The following is a 27,902-nucleotide window of genomic DNA, read 5'->3' as shown; positions in this document are numbered from 1 at the left end:
TTAGGATCAAACAAATTGTTAGGGAAGAGGAACAATCCATTAAGGATCAAGTATTTGAATTAGTTAGTTCCGCACTTTCCCAAGATAATAAGGTTACCCTTATTGAAGCTTACAAAACAAAATTGAGAACCAAGAATACTCTAGGTAGTCTCATGTTAGGAGAGGCTAATGCCAAAGAAAAACTTAAAAGTGAAATCATGGAGACTGTAATGACAATTGCTAAGAATCTTGGTTTGTTCCCTCCTATTGATTCTGGTACTTCTACCAGTATGCCTGAAATTGTGCTAGTTAATCATGTTAACACCCATATTGATAATCCTGATAATGACCTAGATAGTGGTACATTTGACATGGAATATGTTATGGATATTCTTGGAACCTCTGATGTTCCTCCAGTTAATTCTGAGTCTGGTAAAGGTAAGTAAATTGAAAGTTCCACTAATAAAAGTTGAGATGAACAGGTGTTTACTAAGCCTAAAAACAATGAACCTGAGTGCAAGGTTCTATAAAAAGATGAGATAGATAATCCAATTAAAGAGTTTAGCGTGCATGTACCTAGATCAATGATAATAGTCTAGTACCAGTTCCGATATTGCTAAATATACTTGGAAGAAACTATTTTTTGTACCCTAATTATTCAACCTATCACTTCATCTATGCAATTTGTTGATTTTTCTAATGTTGATTTGGTTCATAAGCTTGAAATTGGAGAGGCATTTCTTTCATCTGCAAGGCAGGATTTTCAGAAAAAGGATAAGAAGGTTGAGCATTTTTTGGAAGCACTTCATGTTGCAATGTCAGAATGTTAGCTAGATCTGGACACCCCCAATGCATATAACTGCAAAATGTTGATTAATTCATTGAGCAGACACATAGAGAAACTGAAAGAGAAGTATAATAAAGATAGATCAGATGACCAAGAGAAACTATTGCATGAATTCAAGGTTAACTGTGAGTTAGCTCACACGTCTTATTTACCAAGGACAGCCATATCTGGAAAGTGGTGGCATACTCTTCTCTTAAAGTCTTTAGTGGCTGAATGCTACAAAGAGCATCAAATATGAAATGAATATTATTGAGGACAAGATCTGGCAAGCTCATACAAAACTGCAATTTGTCTACAGAGTTATCTAGTTCCTATAGATCCAAGAGTGAAGAGCTTCATGAAAAATATTTTGGACAGGAGCAACAAAGGGATGACATTATTCTTCCCTGAGGTAAATTAAGAGATATGAGCAATGAAATTATTTCCATCATGAATAAATCCCTCTCCTGAGCCACTCAATTCCAACATTTTGTACCCAATTCCATTCAAGAGGCAGAGAATTTGCTCATATCCATGCAGGTTCACATTGAATTTCTATTAGTGGCCATCTCTCATTGGGATAAGCACAAGGACGCCTAGACCGCACATATCTAGAATCTTAAGTAGTTCTTTGGATGACACCAGTTGTCTCCCTAAGGGGGAGTTTTTAGATTTTATTTATTTGTACATGATTTCTAACATTTTGACCCTTTGTCATTGTTGTCAAAGGGGGAGTAGAGTTAAGTGTTAGCAATAGCTTTATGTTATCTTATGCAAACTCTCAGATAGTTGTTAGTTACTTTAGTACTTCAATTGCTTTTAAAGAAAAATTATAATGTATAACTTCATATTGTCATCAATGACAAAGGGAGAGATTGTTGGCCTATTGTCATGTTGTTGTCATTGATGTGATTTGGTCTGACATGTATGTATGTGATTCAGTCTAGAATTTTTCTTCTTTATTATGCAATATATGTATGAACTTACTTATTGCAATGTTGAGGTCTGGTAATTACTCTTATTTGGAAGATGTTTTGGGTCCAGTCCCATCCAGATGTGATGAGAGAAGATTCTTCATTGTGCCTTTTGATTTGGTCCTATCTAGATGTGTTGGAAGCATGTTCTACAAGGTGTGTTATAATTCAAATTGGAAGCCAAACTGCATGGAGTTATTTTGACTAATATAGCATGTGGATAAGTTTGGTCTCACCCTTTCTAGTTGAGCTGACTCATCAGATCAATGGATGCAGATATATATTGGCATTTGTGTTGCATGTTAGAGGCATGGTTGTTGTAAACACCTATTTTGTGTACAATGTATATATGTAAAAACTTATGTGGATGTAAATATTGTTATGCAGACTAAGTATAGTGAATGTATAAGATATTTTTGTGCACTTCAAAGGAACTGTAACCCAGGTGCATATGTCAGATGAAACTCTAACAGTCCAAATTTTGTATACTACATTATTTAGTAGTGAGCCCTTTTGTATGCGGGTAGTGAGCCCTTTAGGAAATGAGCCCAAATTGGTAGTGAGTCACCCCTTGTACTATGTAACCGGTTACATATTGCATTATTCCCGAGAGAACACTCTCTTTCCAGTTTTTCCCATATTGGGTTTTCCATGTAAAAATTTGGTGTTATGTGTTTTGTGTTAATTTCATTTAATGCATTTAAATTATGTTATGTGATTGGTTAGTTAGGAGTTTTCAAAATCTCAAGGGAATATTGATTCACCCCTCCCCTCTTAGTATTCTGGATATTCAACAGACGAGTAATTAAAAAACATCATTAAATAATGCATATTTATGGCATCATAATACTAGTATATGGAACCCATCAAAAATATGGAATGCATTGGTACACACACACACACACATATGGCAATTTTGACCATATTTGGGGCCCTCACCTTAGTGTTCTCATCCCTACACTCAACTAGGACCCATTTATGCTTGTACCATGCAAAATTGGTATCAGTATCACATTCCACCTTGCATTCCACCTTAACCCTAGCCCAAATATGGGGTAGGACCAGGGCGTGGCACCTTGGTCCTCACTGAGGCCATGGTGCCACGCCATGGTCCTCCCTAATTGGGGCCCATTTTAAACCTCTTTTCCCCATCTGAAATTTAAGCGAGAAACCTTGCTTCATGTTGTCTTATATCAAAAAATTAAGATGTTTGACGATGAGCAAGTATATAAGGAGGTCTTCCCCTCTCATTTTGAATAACATGATATATAAGACATTCATAAAGGTGGGCATTCAAGCAATCAAGCATTCAAGCATTAAGGCATTCGTCATCAAGCATTTCTATAGGTCTTCAAGGCTATATATTCTTCATCTATCCATTATGGAGCAACATTACATCATACATTTGCAAGCATGTGTGTGTGTTAGGGTTTTATCATTTCATACAACATATTTGACTACATTCAAAAAGAAAAGCATCATTATCATTCATTGCAGATCTGTGGTATACCTTTCCATCATTTATTTCAAGTATTTGCAATATTTCATTCAAGGTTAATTCCTAAACCAATGTTTGACTTAGGAAAACCACCATTCCCAACCTATTTCTCCTTCTTTTTGTGGTAGGAAATAGGTACGGAGCTGCAATCTTCAAAATAAGCTTTATTCACAGAGACAAATCAACCCTTTTTGGCGTGCAAAAAATTAGGAGGACCATGGCGAAAGGCATCACAAACCTGACTTTTTAGGAGTTTTTCGAGGATCAAATCCAACTAAGCTTATACTACTCAGATCTAGGTGCACGCAAAAATCATGCATTTGTAGCTCATTGTTTCTCAATTTTACCTCCATTTTCCAACACTTTACCTATTTCAACATTTCAACTCACAAAAGAGGAAATCCCAAAATCAAAACCAATCCAATCCATTTAGTATTCAATTCTTATTTGTGATTGAAACTAATGGATTCCCTTCCTCTTTTGAATGTAATGGTCCTAACTGAAAATATTTCGTGGTTTTCATCCCTCTAATGGTGGAAACCCTAAACCATTTTTTTTACATTACATTTTGGTAAACCCGATGCCTTGGACCTTTAATTACGATTTATGTTCTTAGATCTGAGTGTTTATATAATTTAAAATTCAAGTTTTCATTTACAAGTTTGATTTCCTTGCAAAGTTTAAAAATTTAGAGGTTAATTTCACTAAGACCCTATTTTTTTAATTCAAAATTGAGCTTGTGAATTGTTTAATTTGGATTAATTATTTCAGATCAGAGTGTTTTTCAATTTCAAAATTCAAATTTTCACTTTCAATTTTAAATTCAAATTCAAATTTTAAAATCAAGTGGTTAATTTCAAAGACCCTAATTTTTTAAAATTGTAGAAAATTGAACTTGTAGGTTGTTTAAATTTTGAATTTATCATTTTAGAGTTGCCTCAAATTCAAAATTGTAATTTTGGATCAAATTTCAAATTTAAATTTTAAAATTAAGTAGTTAATCAAAAAGACCCTAATTTTTAAATTTAAATTAACCTTGTGCGTTTCCCAATTTTTAATTAATTATTTCAATTTCTAAATTTCAATCTTAAATCTAATTTTAAATTTAAATTTCAAAACAAAGAGGTTCCTTTTTACAAGGCCCTAATTTTAAATTTAATCTTCTTGTAGATAATTTTAAAATTAAGAGGTTCTCTTTGTACAAAGTTCTAATTTTAAATTTAAATTTTTATTGGGTAAATTCAAATCTTCTAGTGGGTTTTTCTAAATTTAAATTAAGAGGCTATTTTCAAACCCTAATTCTAAATTTAAATTTCCTAGGAGGTTGCATAATTTTTTCAAAAAACAAAATCACAAATCAATTTGCTTATTTATTGAATAATCATTTTTCTAAAATTTTGCATTATTCAATCACTTTACAAGTTCCAAATTTCAAATTTCATTTCAAAATTTAAGTCTCAAAATAATAATAAAAAAAAACAAATTTTTGAATCTCATTAATTTACATAAATTAAGAGGTTTCATTTAAAAAATCCTAATTTATTTTGCCTGGATCTAAATTTAAATATTCATCATGGAAATCAATGGATTTGATTTATTTTCTATTTCACATATGATTTCATTACTTTTTACGTACATTTATTATAATCATGTGTCGGATAATGACTTTTCACTTCAGGTTACTTCTTTTCATTCATAGCACTTGGGCATATTATGTTTTAAGGATTTCCAAGTTGCTTCCATTCATCAATTAGATCTCAAAGCTTTCATGTATCATGTATGTTGTTTTATGGTGATGTTTTGGGGAACATGCATTTCATATGTAGATCACCTCAAAGCTTTTGTAGATCTCAATCCGAGAGATGATAATGGAAAACCTTTAATACTTGTACCTCTCCTAGGGTATCTAATGAGACTAAAGAACAAGATAATTCTCCCATCATTGATCTCTATAATAGAGAGTAGGCATTCAATAGCAACATGTTCCCATCTTCTTATCATACACATACCCTTGCGCAAGGGGAGCAAGATCAAAATATTGGTGTTTCCATCTCTCTAGATCCTCCTTATTCTCCTAGAGCCTATCTTAAACATCAAATCATTTGTAGAGAAGATGATGTTATGCATTTTATTCATGATCTCTCTCCCCACATGGCATTAAGCAAAGATGAGGCCTTAGATAATAAGGATCCTCCTTCCCAATCTACCAAAGAGGATATGCATGATGAAAGAAAAGGAAATCCTCCTCCACAAGATATTTCTTCTTCATCTATTAATCCTTTCATTCCATCTAAACATCCTTACATTGCAGATTTCAAATAAATTAATTACAATGTTCCCCCACCTTCTCAATTCAATGATTCTTATAGGAGTGGCTTTAACATATTAACAAAACAAGGTTTTAGAGGACACACACTTGGAAAATTTTAACAAGGAATTCGAGTCCCTATAAACCCTCCTACACAAATCACTATAGAAGGCCTAGGAAACGATAATAAATCTCCTATGGATGACCTCCTTAGGATTCAATACTTTAAAGATAATCTTGCAAGACAACAAGCCATGCATTCATGTAAAAGTGCTCCTTCTTCAAAAACTCCTTTTGTTCATTTCATCAAACTCATGACCATCATGTTGATGATTGTCTTGATTTTAAAAATGCAATGAAGGAACTTATTGATAGTGGCAAATTTAAAATCATTTATGACAATCCTTCTTATTATACAAATAACTCTCATCCTCAATCTCAAAAGAGTAAGCCTACAACTATTGATGATCAAGAAAAAATGGCTACTAGAATCTTTTGGAAATTGCAGTATGACAAGAATGTTGTTTTTCCTTATGTGAAGTTTAGCACTAAGCCTAAAGAAGGAAAAAAAAAAATTTCATCATGGTGGTTCTCATTCTCTTGAAAAGTGTAAATCATCTAAGGATTTTTTTCAAGAACAATACAATCGTGCTCGTATATGTCTTTCAACAGATCTTTCTGAGATCTTTCTAGGTCAAAAGGTAGTGCACCTTAGTACTCCTTTCTCTCTCGTGTTTCTCTTTTCCCTATGAAACATGTAGTTAACTTAATTTGGGGCTATTTTTCACTAGAAGTGGTTATTTTTCAATTTCAAACATCTTGGGGTAGAAACATGATTCCCCTCCATCCTATCTCTTATCTTTAAAGTCTCACCATTTCCTTTATGGATTGCATTGTTCATAACTTGATGTCCTTTCTTGCATAGATTTATCCTTCATGCAAGTACATGTGTGTCCCTTTTTAGGACCTATTCTTTGTTTGAAATGACATTTCCCTTATGAATAATATCTCTTAAGGAAATGTGTGATTATTCCCCCTAATTTGTCCTTGTCTTCTTAGTTGGGGGGAAAGGATAGCTTTTTTCCATTTCTCTCTTTCTATCTAAGTATCACTATTCCCTTTATTGGTTGCATTTTTCATATGTTGATATCCTTTACTGCATGGAACAACATGTATTTTATGATTAATCCCTCCTTAGGGGTATTTGTGATCTTCCTTCATTTCTCCCTCTCTTTTTAAAGATTACATCTTCTTTAGAGCTGCATTTTACATATACTAATGTCATTACCTACATTGGATATTTATTCATGTGAGTATATTGTACATTTTCTTATGTTTTATCTCTCATTAAAAGTTGTGTAATTATTCTCATTGTCCTTACACTTGGGTGCAATGATTTATTCTTCTCTCTCTCCCTCCTTTCTAAGGATCTAATTTTCCTTTGTTGAGTGGTGTTTCTTCATGATTTGTTGTCATTTTCTTGTGTGAAATTGTTGTTTTCTCAAGGGTTATCTCTTATACAAGAGGGGTAAGTCCTTGGGTAAAACCTCTTTTTCACTTGGTAATGTACACCTATCATAAACTTACCCTCCTCACATTGGTTCAAAAGTGTGTCATCCTTCATCAAGAATCTATTTCACCTAGAACTAGGGAGAAGGTATGCATTCTTGTTCCCCTTCCTTTCTTGCGGTTGAAGATGTTATATTTGTTCAAAGAAACTTCTATTGGAGGTATATGTATTTTGAGAAAAGATCTCTTCTCCTCCAAGGACTCCTTTACACTTGTTGCAAGATATCTCTTTTTCAAAGTTACCTTATCCTTGCTTGAAGAGTATTTCCTCTTTAGCTTGGATTTATGGCATTATTTCCTAAAGGATATCTCCTTGATGTTTGAAGGTTGGTATCCTTATTCCTAATTTCCTTAAGAAATCAGCATAGGGCTATGTTGATATCTTAAGGGGGAGACACCCATATCATTCCCTTTGTACCATATTGTACTATATTTTTGCATATCTTAAATGAGGTGTTTCTCGAAACCAAATGAAACAAACTCTTACACGAGATGATTTACATCCGAAATTAGATGTAGCATTTGATATATATCTTGGACATGGTAATACATCATCTAAACCAGAGCAAAAATCTTACATGGGATTTCCTCAAAACCAAGCATGTATTTGTTTTAATTGAGGTTACACATTCTTGAAACCAGAGAAAAACTCTTTAAAAAGATGTTCTCAAAGTTTACAAATTTTCCCCTTGGCATTTGCACATACAATCGCCTCTTGTCATTTGCATTTATATTACATGTCTTAAACATGTTGAAGCATACTCGAAACCAGAGGAAACAAACTCTTATACGAAGTGCTATACACTTGAAACTAGACATCTCTTGCACACATGCACGAGGATGAGTGGAACTAGTGGAATAGGGATAGGCTATTCCTACTCTCCTCCCCAATATAGATCACATAGATGTAAACATCTAGGGATGAGGCATCTATGTTCTTCTTCCTCATCATTCTTCTGATGGATCACTTAGATAAACACATCTAGAATGTATTCATTCTCTCTCTCTCCTTCTCATGAACGTATAGCTTTGCTATTGATAGTTCATGGATGATGCTTGCTTTTCTCTTTTATGTGATCCCTTGTGTTTGTGGGATGGAATTTTTCAAGAATTATATTATTTGTTGATACATTTTGATATCACTAGGTCTCTTTGGCTAGTTGACTTGAGGTCTTGTTTTGGTCTTAATCTTTTGTTATGTGTCTTTTTGTGTTTTTGCCTTTGTCTTTGTTTTTGTCTTTGTTCTTGTCTTGTTTTTGTGTGCCTTTGCATATGTTTGATTGATTTAAGATCCTAAGGTTGGGGACTTGGTTCTTCAAAATTAGTGGCACCTTATACTCCTTGTGATATTGCTCCACATTCTTCCTCTTTCTTCTACTTTACCATGAGTATTTGCATAAGCTCATACTCCCGCTAAAATGAGGGCTAAATGTAATGTTCTAAAATTGCACCCTTTGTAATTTTGATCGCATTTGGGGCCCTCACCTTAGTGTTCTCATCCCTATGCTTAACTAGGACCCATTTATGCTTGTACCATGCAAAATTGGCATCAATATCACATTCCACCTTGCATTTCACCTTAACCCTAGCCAAAATATGGGGTAGGACCAGGGCGTGGCACATTGGTCCTCACTAGGACCATGGCACCATGCCATGGTCCTCCCTAATTTCAGCCCATTTTAAACCCCTTTTCCTCAGCTCAAATTTGAGCGACAAACCTTGCTTCATGTCGACTTATGTCAAAAAATTAAGATGTTTGATGACAGGCAAGTATATAAGGAGGTCTTCCCCTCTCATTTTGCATAACATGATATACAAGAAATTCATAAAGGTGGACATTCAAGAAATCAAGCATTCAAGCATTAAGGCATTCATCATCAAACATTTCTAGAGGTCTTCAATGCTACATATTCTTCATCTATCCATTGTGGAGCAACATTACGTCATACATTTGCAAGCATGTTTGTGTTAGGGTTTTTCCATGTTCATGCCATTTCATACAACATATGTGATTACATTCAAGAAGAAAAGCATCATTATCATTCATTGCAGATCTAAGGTATACCTTTCCATCATTTTTTTCAAGTATTTGCAATATTTCATTCAAGGTTAATTCCTAAATCGAGGTTTGACTTGGAAAACCCCCATTCCCAACCTATTTCCCTTTATTTTTATTTGTAGGAAACAAGTACAGAGATAGGATCTTTAGAATAAGATTTATTGACATAGACAAATCAACCCTTTTTGGCATGCGAAAAAGTAGGACCATGGTGGCGGGTATCACGGTCTCGACTTTTTAGGAGCTTTTTCGAGGATCAAATCCAACTCAACTTATACTACTCAGATCTAGGTGCACGCAAAAATCTTGCATCTGTAGTTCAATGTTTCTTAGTTTTACCTCCATTTTCCAACACTTCACCTATTTTAGCATTTCAACTCACAAAAGAGGAAACTAGTGAAAACTTTAAGAAACCCCCTCTCAAAAAATTATATAAAATCTTGGCAAATATTTAATTTTTTCAAATGAAAATAATAATTTTTATTGGCTAATATTTCCTTTTTTCAATGAAAATATTAATTTTATTGGCAATTTTTTTAATATCAATCTTTTTATTAGTGAATATTGGAAAATAATAAGAGTATGCATTAATTACTATTGCAAATCCATTCATTTAAAAAATAGTTTTTTATAGGAAAGTAGAGATGTGAAGGTGGAAATCATTAATGAGTTTAAGTGGTAGACTCTATTTTATTTAGTTTCTACCATTAATTTAAAATAATCTAATAGCCCTCTTTGTATTTTCTGAGATAAATTGTACCAAAACTTTGTAATACTCATGGGGGCCAAAAATTGCTTTTAGACCACTGATTTTCATTAAGGTCAACAATTCAAAAGCAATTTCAATCCCCACAAGTATAACAACTTGTAGGTAAAATTTACCTCATGGAATACAATGAAGGTTATTAGATTATATTTTAAATCAATGGTGGCAACTAAAGATTGTTGATATAACCCTAAAGTAACTATTAATTATGATGTTATTAGCGAATTAATTTATATTTCTACAATAAATTATAAAAATTTGGCAAAAGTAATCCAATCATGTATCAAATAATGTGGCGAATCTTTGAGTTAAAAAAATTAATAAAATAAATTCTCTAGCGATTTAAATGACATAAAAATAAAAATTCGTAAATATGTGGCGATTCAAGTCACCTTAGAAGTTGAACTTATTAGCCAAATTTTGATCCAAATTTTAAAGAATAGCCAACTGGAGAATATTAGCCAACAAAATCAAAATTAATCCAATCCATTTAGCATCCAGTCCTTGTCTAATTTGTGATTGAATATAGTGGATTCCCTTCCTCTTTTTAATGTAATGGTCCTCTGTGAAAATATTTAATGGTTTTCATCCCTCCAATGGTGGAAACCCTAAATCAATGGGCATATATATATATGAGGAGACAAAAAGTGGCGATATTCTGACTAATGTCCTTATTGATAGGTTGATTGAACAATATCTCTAACTTTCAAATGGTATCATATTTTTTTGAGTCTAAAACATGCGTCACATTCTATGCTTTGTATACTATAGGATTTTTTTTAAAAATAATTTCATAAAGTTTTGACCAAGTTATGGTGGTCAGACATACAATTTTTATGTTTTTAAAAAGTTGTACTGAAAAATCATAATGAATTATTTATTTTAAAAAATTTAAAAAAAATGTGTTGCATCCGGACATGAGTCTTCTACTTATATATAAAATCTTATAAAAAAATATTATGATTTGATTGTGATCAGGGTGGTTAGACACCTTTCTTATCTTTTTCCTAAAATTTAAGTACTATTGTATTGAAATTTCAATTTTTTGTCAAATAGTATTATTAAATTTTTAGACAAAAACTAGTAGCTTAGAAACTACATTCAATTTTCCAATGATAGTGTTGCTTGGATAGTTGTTTGTCACAAGCGGAAGGGGAAGTCTACAAGCCCACCCCCCTTTCCCAAACCCCTCTTTGTAAGTTTTGGGTGTTTCTCTCCTCTTGAGTTGGGTTTTGGGTTTTTGTGGGTTTGACAAGTTTATTTGGACTATTTGACCTTGTTTGTTTGGGGTTTGTAACCCTACTTAGTTTGTCTCTCTTATGCCTATGTGAAAGATTAGTGCCCTTGTTAACGTTGCTTTTATAATTAAAAACATAAGTAAATAAAATATTTGCCAAAAAATTAATAAAACAGAAAATCATTGACAAAAAAATATAGAACAATTTGTCAAGCCCCACAATAATGGCAGTCACTACCATTTGCAGATTGACACACTACTATATAGAGAGAAAATCTTAGAATAAATATAGAGTAAGAAAAATCTATGAAAACCTAGAAATAATAGTATATTTTTCATAGATGGGATAGACTGTGCTCCAACTAACAGTCAATTATAAGTCTTCCCTATTGGTCAAATGAACTACAATGTTCATAACAACTTCAAGCATCAATCACGAGAGTCCAAATAGATCATATGACTTGATGTTTTTCAGTAGGCATTAACCAATATAATATATCTCACCCGTGTGTGAATACCTTCAGCACATTAAAGAGTATCAGTTGTCATTCGTGTTTCAATAATTCATCTATATTTCAATTACTAGCTTTAAAGAAATAAAATAAAAAAACAATTAAAATCTCATTAATAAATTTCTCGTGTATCAATAACTATCTATATGTAAACGGTCTGCAATGGCCTGAGGCCACTAAGAGCATAAGATAGGAGTTAGACTCTATTGAGTATCAGACCAATGAGGCCTATCATAACTTCAACCTAGAAACTAGAGGGGAGGAGAATGAGCAAGAACAGACGATCAAGCGAGAATGGGCAAGCTAGAGTTGTATCTGTCGATGACCCTAGAGAGGGAGATGACGATGGTGATGCAGACGGTGTGGGTGTAGGATTCTTCTCCACTAACGGTGGCTCTTTCTTATGTGAATCTTCTTGCATGGCTATTGGTGGGGTTACTTCTAGAACTACCTCCCTTGTTGTGGTCATGTCTCCTATGGTTGGATGTCCATGTGGTGCTTGGTCGATGTTGGGTCGTGGGAAGCTTGGGGAGTGCGATGGGGTGTGCAAAAGGGTTGGAGGTCCCTCTTCGAGTCCAGCTGGAGATTTCACTGTTGATTGGTTCGGTGGTCTTGGCCCTTAGTCTTTGTGGCTTTTGGGTATTGTCTTAGATGGGTGTGAGGGTTCTCATCATATCAGTTTGGCTGATGGGTGGAATGCCTTTGGCTGGGTCTTTCTCTCATCCTGGAGACTCTGTGCCAAGGCTTTATTTGGCTCCCTTTCTGCTCTTGTGGAGATGCTTGTGGTTGAGGAAGAGGGTGTTGTGAAAGGATTTGTGCTTGGCTACAACAGGGATATTTGGGATCTAGGTGGTTTTGCCTTGGATTCCAATGTTTTTGTTTCTAGGTTATGGGTTGTGATGCTACGGGAGCCTTATGCCCTGTTTTTGTTTCTTCCATGTCTTCCCTCCTACCCCTTTTTTTGTTACTCTTTTCTCAGCCATTTGGTTTATTTTCAATACTTCCTTTTGAGATGGTCTCGTCTCATATTGAGGTTGAGATGATGGGTATTGGAAATATGAAGTTTCCTATTGAAGTGGAGATAGTGGTTGTGATTCTTGTTGGCAGAAGTTGGAGGGAGGCCTTGGAGCTTCTGGCTCTTGCTTGGCTTGGATCTGAGTGTGGGCTCATTATTTTCTTCACCCCTTTTCTCCTTATTGAGGTGGTGATGTTGGGGGACAATGGTTTCTCAAATCCAGTTGCTTCCTCTTCGAATTTGGAGGATCTTTCTCTTGAGGCAGGTGATTTTCTGGTTGTTGGATCTTTGCTTTCAAGCTCTTTTTTGTCTTCTCCTATAGAGGTGGAGAGTACGGTGGTGCTTGTTTGTTTGGATGCTATCTTGATTAGGCCTCTATTTCAGGTCAAAGTGGTTGAGGGTTCCACTTCAAAACCCTTTGACATGGTTCTGGGAGCCATTTCAAAACCATTTTTAAAGTTAGGGAACCCTCTCAAAATCCCTTTGTTTCTAGTCGAATTGTCTTTTTTGCCTTGTCTTATCTTGTCTGGCTGGTAGCTGATAGTTTTCAAGGGCCCAATTCAAAATGTGGTTGTTTTTGGTTATGGGCTAGTCATGTTTTTTGTTGTTTGAATTCTTTGTCTCAGGTCAAGGGAGTCGGGAATATCCATGTTGTTTGGCTGAGGGTGTCTGCTAACCCTCGTCATTGTTTGAGGCTATAACCTAGTTGGTGTGGCCAGCTTGATTTGTATCAATTATATCTTAAGTGTCTGGTTGGTTCTTTTTGCATGTGGCAGTGATGGTGTTTGGCTGGTTTTTGTCAGCTCAGCTGTGTTTGGACTGTTGGTTTTCATGGTTTATTCTCTATGGCAACGATGTATTGAGGGTTCCAGATCTTGGTAAAATCTGAGGGTTTCGGGTCCCTCAAAAACCTATTGTAAGGGCTTTTGGGTCCCCTCAAAACTTTTTTTCCCCATAATTAAAAACCATCTATATTTAACCATTCTTAGATCATAATTGACCCATTTGTGCACTATAATTTATACCCATAGCATATACCATTTAAACTATGGGTGCATCAAATTAGCTCTACTGATAGGCTTCCCCTACCCCACCTCCTCTCACTCATCAATAATGGTGCATATATTAATAATTTAATTTTGTACCTGTTGTTGTTGCATTGTGAAACCTCTTGTGTGCTCAACTTCATTATATATGTCATCTCCTACATGCATGAGTTGAAATTCAGTTTTCTCCTTTCCGTGTTGAACTGCTACCTCTCTCTTTCTAAGGAAGATAAGAAATTTAATGTTTATCAAATCATTTTCCGTTGCTTCTTATAGATTACGACTGGATTCATAAGAAGATTCGCTGAAAATTTGTATTTTTTAAAGATAGGTCACAAATTCAAATTCCACAAGAAGTGAGATATGTGTACCTCATTTGTAGCACAATTAAATACCTTCGGAAAGGAATACCAATATATAGACGGCCCATAAATTATTAAAAAATATTTCTTTCTTTCTTTCTTTCTAATTGTCCTTAAACTTAAGTTCCAGACACTGCTGCTTCCTCTCCATTCAATGCGAGATTACAAAACTGTCCTTGCCTTGAGGATAAGAGTAATAATAATATTTCTATTTTTAAGTTCATGAAATCCCCACTCCTTAATTGTTCCTGAAGCCCTCGATAAGATCACAGCATAAACTAATGATAACCTACTAGGATTCTATCTCCTAAAAATACAACTGGAGTTCGATCTCCATTTGCTACTAATAGCCTCGCAACCTCATCCTCTTAAAAAGCGATGATCTTTTCCTCATCGAAAATCAGAAACAAATCTCCCATAAATCTTAGAAACTTGTCTAAATATATAAATTTAGATTGGTTTGTGTGTATATAATTAAACTCCATCCACTTGAAAAGCGATCATCTTTTCCTCATCAAAAATCAGAAACAAATCTCCCATAAATCTTAGAAACTTGTTTAAATATATAAATTTAGATTAGTTTGTGGGTATATAATTATTGTTTTCTCTCCTCTTTTATCTTCTTCATCTATGGCTTCTCACAATGTTTTCTCAACATTTATTTCTTTAATATTCATACCCTTCATATTGGCAGCCGATTTGCACAGTACTACAAGGAATGAATTGTCTCAGTTGCAAACTCTGACAATTGATGAGCATATAAATTACGTTAATCCCCCAGCGGGGCATAAATTTCAGGTTTCATTTCTGTTCAAACATAAAATTCCATTTATTTCCATTAATGTTTTATTAAACTTTGGTTTGCATTGTTTTTGTTTTTAGAACGCCAATGGACAGAGCGTACTGTGTGTAAAATATGAAGATCAGATCTCCCTTCGATCTGGGCATGTGAGCGTAAGTTTTTGCAGCTTTTACTTTTTCTTTCAGTACGTTGAATGCATGAAGATCTCACAGTACATATTTGTTTTGGGTTGCAGAAGGGTTCAAAGAATAATTTTATGCATGCCAATTCTACAATGAAAGAGTGTCCAGAAGGAAGTGTGCCCATCTTGGAGATCACACGTAAAAGTGTAGAAACTTTTGGATCTGTCAGAAAATTCTTAAACAGAAAATCATCTGACCCGTCAAATGGTTTTGGATCTGTCTCAAACAATGGTACATCTGCTTTCAGACATAATCAGGTTTGCTTTAACGTGATTGATGATGTTGGTGCAATAAATCTTTCATATTAAATGATGGATTAAGATGTTCAGTTAAATTAGGTTAAAAAATATAAATTTAGATTTCTTGGCTGACCTAATTTTATGTTTGATTTGCAGTTCGCAATTGTACGAATGGGAGTGAAGGAAGTTCATGAAATCAAAGCAACCTTTAATATATGGCAACCTTTCGTGCAGTCTGCTGATTTTTTTAGTATCACTCAAATGTGGGTGTCGAATCCGAGGGCTGATGGTTCAATAATGGAAACAATGCAAGCTGGTTGGCAGGTTGGAATAAATAGTTTGTTTACGAAAAATTAGTAGAGATAATATATATACTAAAGTTTATATATATATGGTTTTGCAGGTATGTCCTCAATGTTATGGGAGCTCAAGTCCTGTATTTTTCATTTATTATACGGTAATAATTGAAATAAATTTTTGATAATATTGTAGCGTTGTAAATTGTATTCTTTTATGAATAATGAAAGTCTATATAGTAATAGTTGAATTGAATTGTGTCTATATAGTGGGATGGCTATGCAAGTGGTTGTCTAAATCAAATGTGCAAAGCATTTATTCAAGAAGGACAATTCTATCCGGGAATGCCATTTACAAAGAATTCTATATATAATGGCCAACAAATGGAAGCTACCATAAGCATAAAAAGAGTAAGCACATGTCTTTGAAATTTTCTATTCCAGTCTCTTAATTGAATTATGTTTTAACTATGTTTTAGAGTTTTTATCTTACAAACTTGTTTTAATACACTAATCATATTTATGAGATGATTGACTCTAACCATGATCTATTTTGGTAGGAAACTAGGGGTAACAATATAGTGTGGGCACTATATTTACAAGATAGTTTAGTGGGTCATTGGCCTACAACTACCTTTAAGGATTTGAAATTACATGCTAATCATGTTGATTTTGGAGGATCAGTTTTGGTGGCTAATAATAATAATAACAATGGTACAATATCAAAGACAGACATGGGTAGTGGACACTTTGCAAAAGGTGGCTTCAAGAAAGCAGCTTATATTAGGAATATACAATTGTTTACTACTAATGGAACTCTTATATCAGAAAGAAATAGGACATATTTTGCAACTAGTCCAAATTGTTATAGCATAGAAGGATTTGGTAGCGATAATAAATATTGGGGAGATCACATATTTTATGGGGGTCCTGGAGGTGATGTTCCTCAATGTAAAGAATAAACTATATTTTGATATGTAATTTCTATTTATTTTAAAATTATTATTTATATCAATAAAATTGAGTAGGGTATAATTTTTTATTTCTAATTAATATTGAATATTGTTAATTTATTTTATGAATTTAATTAGTGATTTTGTGGGAATGTGAAAGTATTTTTCAAATAAGTGTATGACCAACTATTATTGCAAGCTTGGTGCAATGTTGATGAATGGTGATCAAGGTTGCATTTATAGATTTTTTCCATATTGATCAATGGTTTTGATCTGGGGACTGTATGATTAGGACTGATTGATTGGCTAGTGAATGTCGATTAAGAGTGGACTCGATTATTTTTTAAGTATTTGAAATTATTTAAATATGTGCATAAGAATTAAATAAATAAAATAATGATTTTTCTATTTTTTAAGAGAACTTACGAAAAGTGAATAAATAAATTAATTAAAGAATCTATCTAATTATAAGAGACTTTAGTTAACTAATTAAATAATTAATATAATTATGCTAAAGGCATTTCTTATATGAAGTATGCAACCTATTTTTTGAAATCAATGGTTCAAAATTATGGAAAAGGATTGAAAATTGAATTAATCTCAACCTATTTTAAAAAATCTTTTATTATAAAGAATTAAAACATATATATATTTTAATATTATTAATTTAAAAAAAATATGAATCAAAGAAAAATTCTATCTTTTATTATTTTCTTTTTTATAAGAATATCTTTTAATATTATTTTGTTTTATTGGGAAGTTTTTCTTTTTTTAAGTTTCAAAAATGAAAAAGAAAGAATTAGCTTTCTTCTTATTTTATTAAGGATTAATATTTTTAAGTTTAAGATTTATTTTAATTGTTTATTTATTTTAATGAAATTAATAATAATAATTAAAATTATTTTAATTTACAATTATTTCTCTTATTCCAATTTAATTATTGTAGATATTATATTATGAATTAAAAACCAATCCTTCATTATTATCTTCTTTTGATAAGAATATATTTTAATGTTATCTTGGTTTAATAGGATATTCTAACTTGTTTTTTAATTTATTCTACATCATTAAGGATTAAGTTTTATTAAGTTAAAATTGTATTTTAATTATTTATGTTTTCTTATGGAGTTAAAATTTTGAATAAAGGGGTAAAAACTTTATTGAAGAACAAAATCAAGAATTACAAAAGAGAACCAGAGTCTCAAAGCCCCATGAGGGAACGACAAGCCCAACCCAAGAGAGAACTAGAGTCTCAAAGCCTCGGGAGAGAACCACAAGCCCAACCCAAGATCAGTCGGCTTCATAACTATCCATATCCTGAGCAAATATCTTATGCAGGTCCTGATAGTATTCCGAGGAGAGTTGCTCCCAACCTTCAACTTTCCAATCATCATCATGTTTCGAGGCCCACTTAGCCAAACAATCAGCTGCTCTATTCCATTCACAAGGAATGTGGATGAAAGACACCTTCTCCATCATAGAACTAATTTCAAGAATCTAGTGAACGATCCCTGCCAAATGCCAATGAACCCCACTCACCTTCTACTCAATCAACAAGTTAACAATAATTTGTGAATCTGATTCACAGATAACCTTCCACCACCCTAACTCTAAGGCATGCTCCAAAGAATAGAAAATTGCTAATCCCTCCATAAATTTATTAGACTGTCGCCCTTTATGCACCAAGAAGAAGAAAACCAACTTCCCCTACTATCCCTACCAACACCGCCAATCCTAGCAGGGCCTGGATTACCCCTAGAGGAGTCATCGATGTTAATCTTGATGGACTCATCCTGAGGGGGCACCCACCTTCCCATCCTTTGAACCTTCTTCATAGCACGTCTACCTCTCCTGACACACACCGAGGCAGGTGACATCTCCTACAAACCCAACCTACACACAATATCAGCCTCTCCTCTATCTAGAGGAAAATTCACCACACATTTAGCTTCCATCATCTCTCAAATCATACCAATGATTCTATTCCACACTTGTTGAACTAACAATCTGGCCTCCCTAAAGATCCTTATATTCCTCTCCAGCCAGATCTACCATAGTATGAAAATGGGCCCAATGTGCTAGACAAACTGGAGAAAAGAGGACAAAATAGGAGGCCTGCCCAAACTGCTCCAAAACTCCACCAAAGAATTCGTGTGAACACAAGGATGCTTCCACACACCAGTAATGCCAAATTAGCAGCGAGAAAGGGCATCTAAAGAATAGGTGTGAGGAATCTTCCTCCCTATTACCACACAAAACACAGATGGAAGGCTCAAGGAATCCCCGCTTGTAAATATTGTCCCAAGTTAGACATCTATTCAAAGACAAAGTCCAAGAGAAACAGTTACACTTCGGCCAAGAAAAATTATTCCACGCATGTTTCCACCAAAGCACCTCCCTCCCCTCCAATCTTTGGGACAACAGCTCTTGGTATCCACTAGCCACAATGAAAACGCCCTTAGGATTCGGGGACCAAGCAAGTTTAACCCTACCCTTAAGGGAGCTACAGTGTCTACTTGCCAAAATGCCATACAGCTCAGCACACTCTTCATCCATACCAGCAATCGGCCATTCATTAGGAGCCTTCCACCACTCCAACTCCAAATGCACACACCTATAAATAGCCTTAAAGTCGCTCACCCTAGACCACCCTACCTCCAAGAACCTCTGGCAAAGATTCCCAAGGTTGGGAAACTGATCAAGGATGGGGGGATATCCATCCAAAAAGTTGAACCAGAAAAGCACCTCTTCCCCCCTCTTACATATCTAGAAAAAACCTTCCTTTCTAAGACAAGCCCCTTTCTTGAGAGTACTCCAAATCGAAGAACCTTTTTCCTCAAGCGGATATCTTGGGATTTCCTCCTTTGGGGATCCTCTACATGTATTTGCAGGCCAAAATCTTAGCCTAGCCTCGATCCTATTCAACACACAACCTTTAGTAAAATTTAGCCACCAAAGCCTCCCCAAATAAAATAGATTTCCTTAAGCCAAGCCCACTCGACTGCTTCAAGCTACACACCAAATCCCAATTGACAAGACACCATTTGTAGGAGTATAGGTTGCCTGCCCATCAGAATTGCCTTGCCAGAGAATCCAATCCCTTCAAGAACCACTTAGGGGCTACTTAGAGCATACACCGATAAATTGGAAGAGACTGAACCACCAACTGGATCATTTGAACCCTCCCAGCAAAGGATAACCATTTGTGTGTCCAATGTTTAACCTTCATGTGAAATTTGTCGAGGACACCCTGCCACGAATCCCTGGGAGGGTTACCAGTAGAGATAGGAATACCCAGGCAAGTCAAGCGAAGAGTGATCGTTCTGATACTTAATGTTAAGTACAGATGCCAAACTAATTAGATGAGACGGGGGGGTGAATCATACAAACTTAATCTTCCATAAAAACATCAGATTCAACCTCGGTAACCTATACATCAATAATATAACCAAAACTGCTAAACATGCAAACTCAAAAGCATATAAACATCATAACACTCATAACACCATATTTAATGTGGAAACCCAAATAGGGAAAAACCACTATGGGATTTCAGACCCACTAAGAAATATACTCTTCTAGAGTATGCTCGGTTAAATCCTGTTAAAGATTACAAACACATTGCTAGATGTAACCCGGTTAAGAGATTTCCCTCAGATCTGTTAGGATCTTCACCTTGTTAGAAGTGACCTTGCTAAAGGATTTCAAGTACTCAATCAGAATGTCACCTTGCTAGAGGGTTTTACCAATAAGACTGTTAAGTCCACTCGGTTAAGAGATTTTCTGTCACTTTACAAAATAACAGTAATAAAAATCTATCTGCAACTTCACATCTAAAATGCTAAAGTAGATTCTTATTTGCTCAATACACTATAGACATAGAACTAATCTTGTCCATCTATTGGGCTCTATACTCTGTTATTCAAAATAGGTCTTCAAGCTTCTGTGTTCAGTAATCACTATGTAGCATCCTTGTGCATACACTTGCCCACATACATTGTTTATCAACAGTTCCTTATTTATAAACAATAGCTAACCACTTAATCTCCTTGATCACATTTCCCATTATCAATCATAGCCATCAGATCTTCAAACTTGACCAGGTTCAATGTATCCTTCGATCTGAAAACATTTTACCCCACCTAGGAACTTGCATACATTTCTTGGAACTTGTGCTAGGGTATTGCGGTTCAATCTGAGCTGTAGATCTTCTTGCTGATTTTCGTTTGTCATAGATTCTTTAACAAACTTCATTCACGACATACCAATCATTTAATCATAGCCATCTCATCAGCTTCCTTCATTAAATAATGTTTTTATTCATTCAATGCATTATGTTATTACTCGGTTGCAACTTGGTATATACTGAACTTCACTCAGTAGACATTCTACCTTCATTAACCGATAGCGATAACCTTAGGGTTTACTGACTGGGTTCCTTAGGGTTTACCGACTAGGTTCTTTGCTCGGTAACATAGTATAGTATTAACCTTACAATCAATAACATATGTATGATATCAAAACAATCTAAACATCATGATCTCATCATTGTCTAACTCGGTAATAGTTGCCCATTGAATAATTTATTCCTCCCCTTATTCATCATATTCTTTCTGTGTCTTTTACCGACATCTTTATACTCATCAAATCATACTTCTCAAGATATGGCAACATCATACTGAATTAGAAAATCAATTTCTTGACGTCAATGACAAAATAATAATATTAAGACAGTAAAACATCCTTAATCAGTTTTATCCATAATCATCAACAACCTTCTCAATATCCTTATTTAAATGCCAACAATCTCTCCTTGTCTGTTATAATGCCAAATACCAACAATCTCCCCCTTTGGCATTGATGGCAAAACCAATTGATTTGACCTAATTGATTTGGATTGTTGTGAGATTCTGAAATGCTAAAATGCTCTCCCCCTATCTTCAAAATTCTCCCCCATACATTAGTCTTCTCCTCTTTTCTCTTTAGTCTTGTTTTTCTTCAGTCTTCTCCCCCTTTGACAACAATGCCAAAAAGTAAAGAACTAAAACATAATTTATTCTGCTAAGAAGTGAATTCTTGCTGTTATGTGTCAATTTAGTCTTGGTCAAAGCATTTTGTCTTCAATTCCTATTTCCTGTATTGTTTCCTGCACACCTTTAGAAAACATCCTAAAGTGTGTAAATCAACATCAACTCCTAAAAGATATTCTGTAGAGTCATCGAATTGATGCTTTCACCGAACTCGGACAGTGAGTAGAAGATAGGGGTAGGACCCCTAACTTACTTATGAGATACTCAAAAGTGTCCCTTGGCAATGGCTTGGTGAAGATATCTACTATTTGTTCCTTTGTGCTAACATACTCCAACACCACTTTCTTCTCTTGAGCTTCTTCTCTAAGATAATGATATTTGATAGAGATGTGCTCTGTCTTAGAGTGCATAACAGGATTCTTTGAAATGTTAATGGCACTAGTATTGTCACAGAATATAGTTACTAGCTCGGTAACTTTCTCATTTATACCTTCCAACAGTTGTTTGATTCATGCTATGTTGGTAAAATTCAATGCTGTAGCAATGTATTCAGCTTCTGTTGTTGACTGTGAAACACATCCTTGTTTCTTTGTAAGCCAACTCACTAGTCTTTCTCCTAAAAAAAAAGCTCCTCCACTTGTGCTTTTCCTGTCATCAATGTTGCCTACCCAATCAGCATCAGTATAAACTTTTAAATCAAAGTTATTTCCTTTCTAATATACTAAGCCATAATCCTCAGTGCCTTTCAAGTATCTAAAAATTCTCTTGATTGTTGTCATGTGTGTTTCCTTAGGATCTGCAGAGAATCTTGCAACTATACCTACTGCATGTGCTATATCTAGCCTGTTGTGAACAACATATTGCAACTTTCCAATCATGGATTGGTAAAGTGTCTCATCAACAGATGCAGATTCATCACACTTTGATAATTTGTAATTGGTAGTCATAGGAGTACTTACTGGTTTTGAATCCTCCATTCCAAATTTCTTCAAGATTTCCTTTATGTACTTGGATTGAGTAATGAAAATCTCATTTTTCATTTGCAGTATCTGTAAACCTATAAAATACTTTATCTCACCAATTAATGACATCTCAAATTCTTTGCTCATTTCATTTCCAAAGTTCTTGCATAGAGAGTCATTTCCACAAAAGATAATATCATCAACAAATATGGCTGAGATCAGTATTCCATTTTCATCATTCTTCATGTACATATTGTTGTTTTCACTTGTCCTTATAAAACCAATCTTAATTAAATAAGAGTGCAATCTTTCATACCATGCTCTAGGTGCTTGTTTCAGACCATATAAAGCTTTGTTCAATTTACATACCTGATCTTTATTCTTGTCTTCAACAAATCCTTCAGGTTGTTCAATAAAAACTTCTTCTTCTAATATACCATTCAGAAATGCAAATTTGACATCCATTTGATATACCTTGAAATTTTTGAAAGCAGCATATGCTAACAATGTTCTTACTCCTTCAAGTCTAGCCACAGGTGCAAAATTTTCACCATAATCAATTCCTTCTTCTTGAGCATAACCTTTGCAAACTAGTCTTGCTTTATTTCGAATGACCTCACCTTTTTCATTCATCTTGTTTATGAAAATCCATTTTGTACCGATTACATTTTTGTCCCTCGGTCTTGGGACCAGTGTCCATGTGTCATTCTTCTTGATTTGATCAATCTCTTCTATCATAGCATTTATCCAATCTTCACTGTTAAATGCCTCTTTCACTATTCTCGGTTCAAATTCAGATATCAGACATGTGTTTTGTTTCAGTTTGTTCCTTGTCATCACTAGATCATCCTTATCTCCTATAATTTGACTTGATGCATGATATCTTCTGACATACTTGGCTAATACATGCTTGGTAGGCTCTGTATGATCTTCTTCATCACTCGGTAACTGAATATTCTCTTCATTTTCTTCTACAATTTTCTCAGTAAGACTTGTCGGTTGAACATAGACAAATTCATCATAGTCTTCTGGTTCCTTGGAGTTTCCTTCATCATTTCTTTTTGCAAATTCATCAATTTTCACATTTGCACTTTCTACTATTTTGTTAGATGATTTGATCAGACATTTAAATGATTTACTTCTAGAAGAATAACCAAGAAATGTTCCTTCTTCACTTTCTAGATCAAACTTTCCATTTCTATCATCTTTGTGTACATAGCATCTACTTCCAAAGATTTTAAAATAACTTACATTAGGTTTCTTGTCATACCAAATTTCATATGGTGTCTTCAAAGTACCTTTCTTCAGTTGTACTCGGTTCAGGGTGTAAACTGCTGTGCTTATTGCTTCTCTCCAAAATGTTTGTGGCACTTTCTTTTCAATCATCAGGGTTCTGGCACAATCCACAATAGATCTGTTTCTTCTCTCAGCAACTCCATTTTGTTGTGGAGTTCTCGGTGCAGAGACTTGTCTTTTTATACCATGATCATTGTAGAATAAGTTGAACTCATCAGATGTGAAATCTCCTCCTCTATCTGATCTAAGACATTTCAGTTGTCTTCCTGTTTCATTTTCAACTCTTGCCTTGTACCATTTAAACATTTGAAAAGCTTCTGATTTTTCTTTTAAAAACATTACTGACATCATCCTTGAGTAATCATCCACAAATAATATGAAATATTTATCACCATAATAACTTTGAACTTTCATAGGACCACAAAGATCGGTGTGCACAAGATCTAAAATTCCCTTAGAAGTATAAGACTTACTTGTAAAGCTTGATCTTGTCATTTTACCCATCTGGCATCCTCGGCAGCATTCTCAAGTTTTTCCAAACTCAGTAGACCTCTTACTCGGTGCTTCTTGCTTATTTTGATCAGATTATCAAAATTTACATGACAAAACCTTTTATGCCATAACCACGTATCATCTATCTTTGCATACAAACATTTATTCCGAGTTGAGTCAAGGTGAAATGTGTTACCTTTAGTTTGTGTCTCGGTAGCAGCTAACTTTCCATGCTTGTCATGAACTTTGACAATTCCTTTCTGAAATTCTATTCGGTATCCTTTATAATTTAGCTGTGCTACACTCAACAAATTATATTTCAAACCTTCAACCCAATAAACATCATTGCATCTTGCATTGTCAAGAAGTGTTATGGATCCTTTACCTTTTACCGAACATGGTGCATCATTACCAAATCTTACATAGCCTCCATCATAGTCTTTTAACATGACAAACCTGTGTTTATTACCTCTCATGTGATGTGAACATCCACTGTCTATGATCCAAGAATCATTAGTATTTATGTGAGATATTAGGGCTTTTTCTTCATACCTTTCTTCATCTGATCCATCTTTGATAGCCACATAAACTACTTCCTCTGTATCAGTTTCATCTAATTTATCATCATTGGATTCCTCATCGGCTATTAAGCATGTCTTTCTATCTCTTCTTCTGAAGTCTCGATGTCCTCTATAATGATTATCTTTCTGTCTATCATCTCGGTAATCACTCTTTTCAGTAGAATCTTTGTCAGAACAATTAGAAGCCATATGTCCTATCTTATCACAATTGAAACATTTCAAAGGTAGTTTTCCTTTATACTTACCTTTGCCTCTCCGTAACCTTCTGGCTAATAGCGCTTCAAATTCTTCTTGCTTTCTAATTTCCTCATACAGTTTTTGCACATCCTCCATGTTCTTGCAAAATCTTTCACTTGCTCCACTGTGATCTCCTTCAGAGTACTTATACTTTCTTTCATTGTAATCATTAGATTCATCAAGATGAAAGGAACTAAATGCATATTCAACTTTATTTACCGATGACCCACTGTTATCAAAGTTACTTAACTCAAATGCATGTAGCTTACCAATTGTAGCATCTAAAGAAACTGGCATATTGGGTACAGACCTTAATTCATTGATTGCAGAGACTCGAATTGCATAAGCTGGTAGAAGGGTTCTTAACAACTTACTTGTTATATCCTTTTCTTCAATAGTTCCACCTGCTCCTTTGATTTGATTGACAATCTCCTTTAGTCTTGTACTGTACTGTGTCATGTTCTCACCTTCATTCATCCTTATAGATTCAAGTTGTCATTTTAGACTGTCCACTTTTTCTCTTTGAACATGTTCATCACCTCCATACACAGATATGAGCTTGTCCCACATTGCCTTTGCATCATTGCAGCCTTCTAGATCATTAAACTCTGAATTGGTCAATGCAGATGTTATTTCAATCATTGCTTGGATATGTTCTTGCTTTGCCTTTATCTCTTCCATTGTCAATCGATAGGTGCTCGGTGTGATGAAATCATTCTCCAGATAATATAAATCATATTCTCCAACTCCTGATAGGTGCAGCTTCATCCTTTTCTGCCATGTAGGGAAACTTGACTTGTTCAGCTTCGGTGCATCCTTCTTATACATCTTTGAATCTTTGCCTCAAGTACCTTTAAACTTTTTCTTCCAGAGTCCAAAGCTCTAATACCAATTGATAGTTATGATACTTAATGTTAAGTACAAATGCCAAACTAATAAGATGAGGGGGGGGTGAATCATACAAACTTAATCTTCCATAAAAACATCAGATTCAACCTCGGTAACCTATACATCAGTAATATAACCAAAACTGCTAAACATGCAAACTCAAAAGCATATAAACATCATAACACTCATAACACCAGATTTAACGTGGAAACCCAAATAGGGAAAAACCACTATGGGATTTCGGACCCACTAAGAAATAAACTCTTCTAGAGTATGCTCGGTTAAAAGCAAATCCTATCAAAGATTACAAACACATTGCTAGATGTGACCCGGTTAAGGGATTTCTCTTAGATCTGTTAGGATCTTTACCTTGTTAAAGGATTTCAAACACTCAATCAGAATGTCACCTTGCTAGAGGGTTTTACAAATAAGACTGTTAAGTCCACTTGGTTAAGAGATTTTCTGTCACTTTACAAAATAACAGTAATAAAAATCTATCTGCAACTTCACATCTAAAATGCTAAAGCAGATTCTTATTTTCTCAATACAATATAGACATAGAACTAATCTTGTCCATCTATTGGGCTCTATACTCTGCTATTCAAAATAGGTCTTCAAGCTTCTATGCTCGGTAATCACTATGTAGCATCCTTGTGCATACACTTGCCCGCATACATTGTTTATCAATAGTTCCTTATTTATAAACAATAGCTAACCACTTAATCTCCTTCATCACAGTTCCCATGATCAATCATAGCCATCAGATCTTCAAACTTGACCAGGTTCAATGTATCCTTCGATCTGAAGACATTTTACCCCACCTAGGAACTTGCATACATTTCTTGGAACTTGTGCTAGGGTATTGCGGTTCAATCTGAGCTGTAGATCTTCTTGCCGATTTTCCTTTGCCATAGATTCTTTAACAAACTTCATTCACGGCATACCAATCATTTAATCATAGCCAGCTCATCAGCTTCCTTCATTAAATAATGTTTTTATTCATTCAATGCATTTTGTTATTACTCGGTTGCAACTCGGTAAATACTAAACTTCACTCGGTAGACATTCTGCCTTCATTAACCGATAGCGATAACCTTAGGGTTTACCGACTGGGTTCCTTAAGGTTTACCGACTAGGTTCTTTGCTCGGCAACATAGTATAGTATTAACCTTACAATCAATAACATATATATGATATCAAAACAATCTAAACATCATGATCTCATCATTGTCTAACTCAGTAATAGTTGCCCATTGAATAACTTATTCCTCCCCTTATTCATCATATTCTTTCTGTGTCTTTTACCGACATCTTTATAATCATCAAATCATACTTCTCAAGATATGGAAACATCATACTGAATTAGAAAATCAATTTGTTGACATCAATGACAAAATAATAATATTAAGACAATAAAACATCCTTAATCAATTTTATCCATAATCATCAACAACCTTCTCAATATCCTTATTGAAATGCCAACAATCTCTCCTTGTCTATTATAATGCCAAATGCCAACAAAGAGAACCAACCTGGAATCTCAAGATATGAGCAATCCTCCTCTGAATATTTCCAAGTGTGTTGAAGAAGAGAATGGAAGATTTATCCTCATTGATCAACTGGCCCAAAGCGACAAGATAAACATTCAAAACTTTACGCAGATTCAAAGCTTCTCTATCCGAGAAAGTCTTGTCAGGGTCGTGTCATCAACAAACTGCAAATGGGACTAAGGATGCAGGTCATTTCCCCAATTCCAACCTTGAATAATACCCAGACCCACACTATGCTTAATC

Source organism: Cryptomeria japonica, chromosome 5 (genome assembly GCF_030272615.1).
Source record: "Cryptomeria japonica chromosome 5, Sugi_1.0, whole genome shotgun sequence".
Taxonomy (NCBI): Eukaryota; Viridiplantae; Streptophyta; class Pinopsida; order Cupressales; family Cupressaceae; genus Cryptomeria; species Cryptomeria japonica.
Note: the sequence above shows the minus strand (reverse complement) of the source record.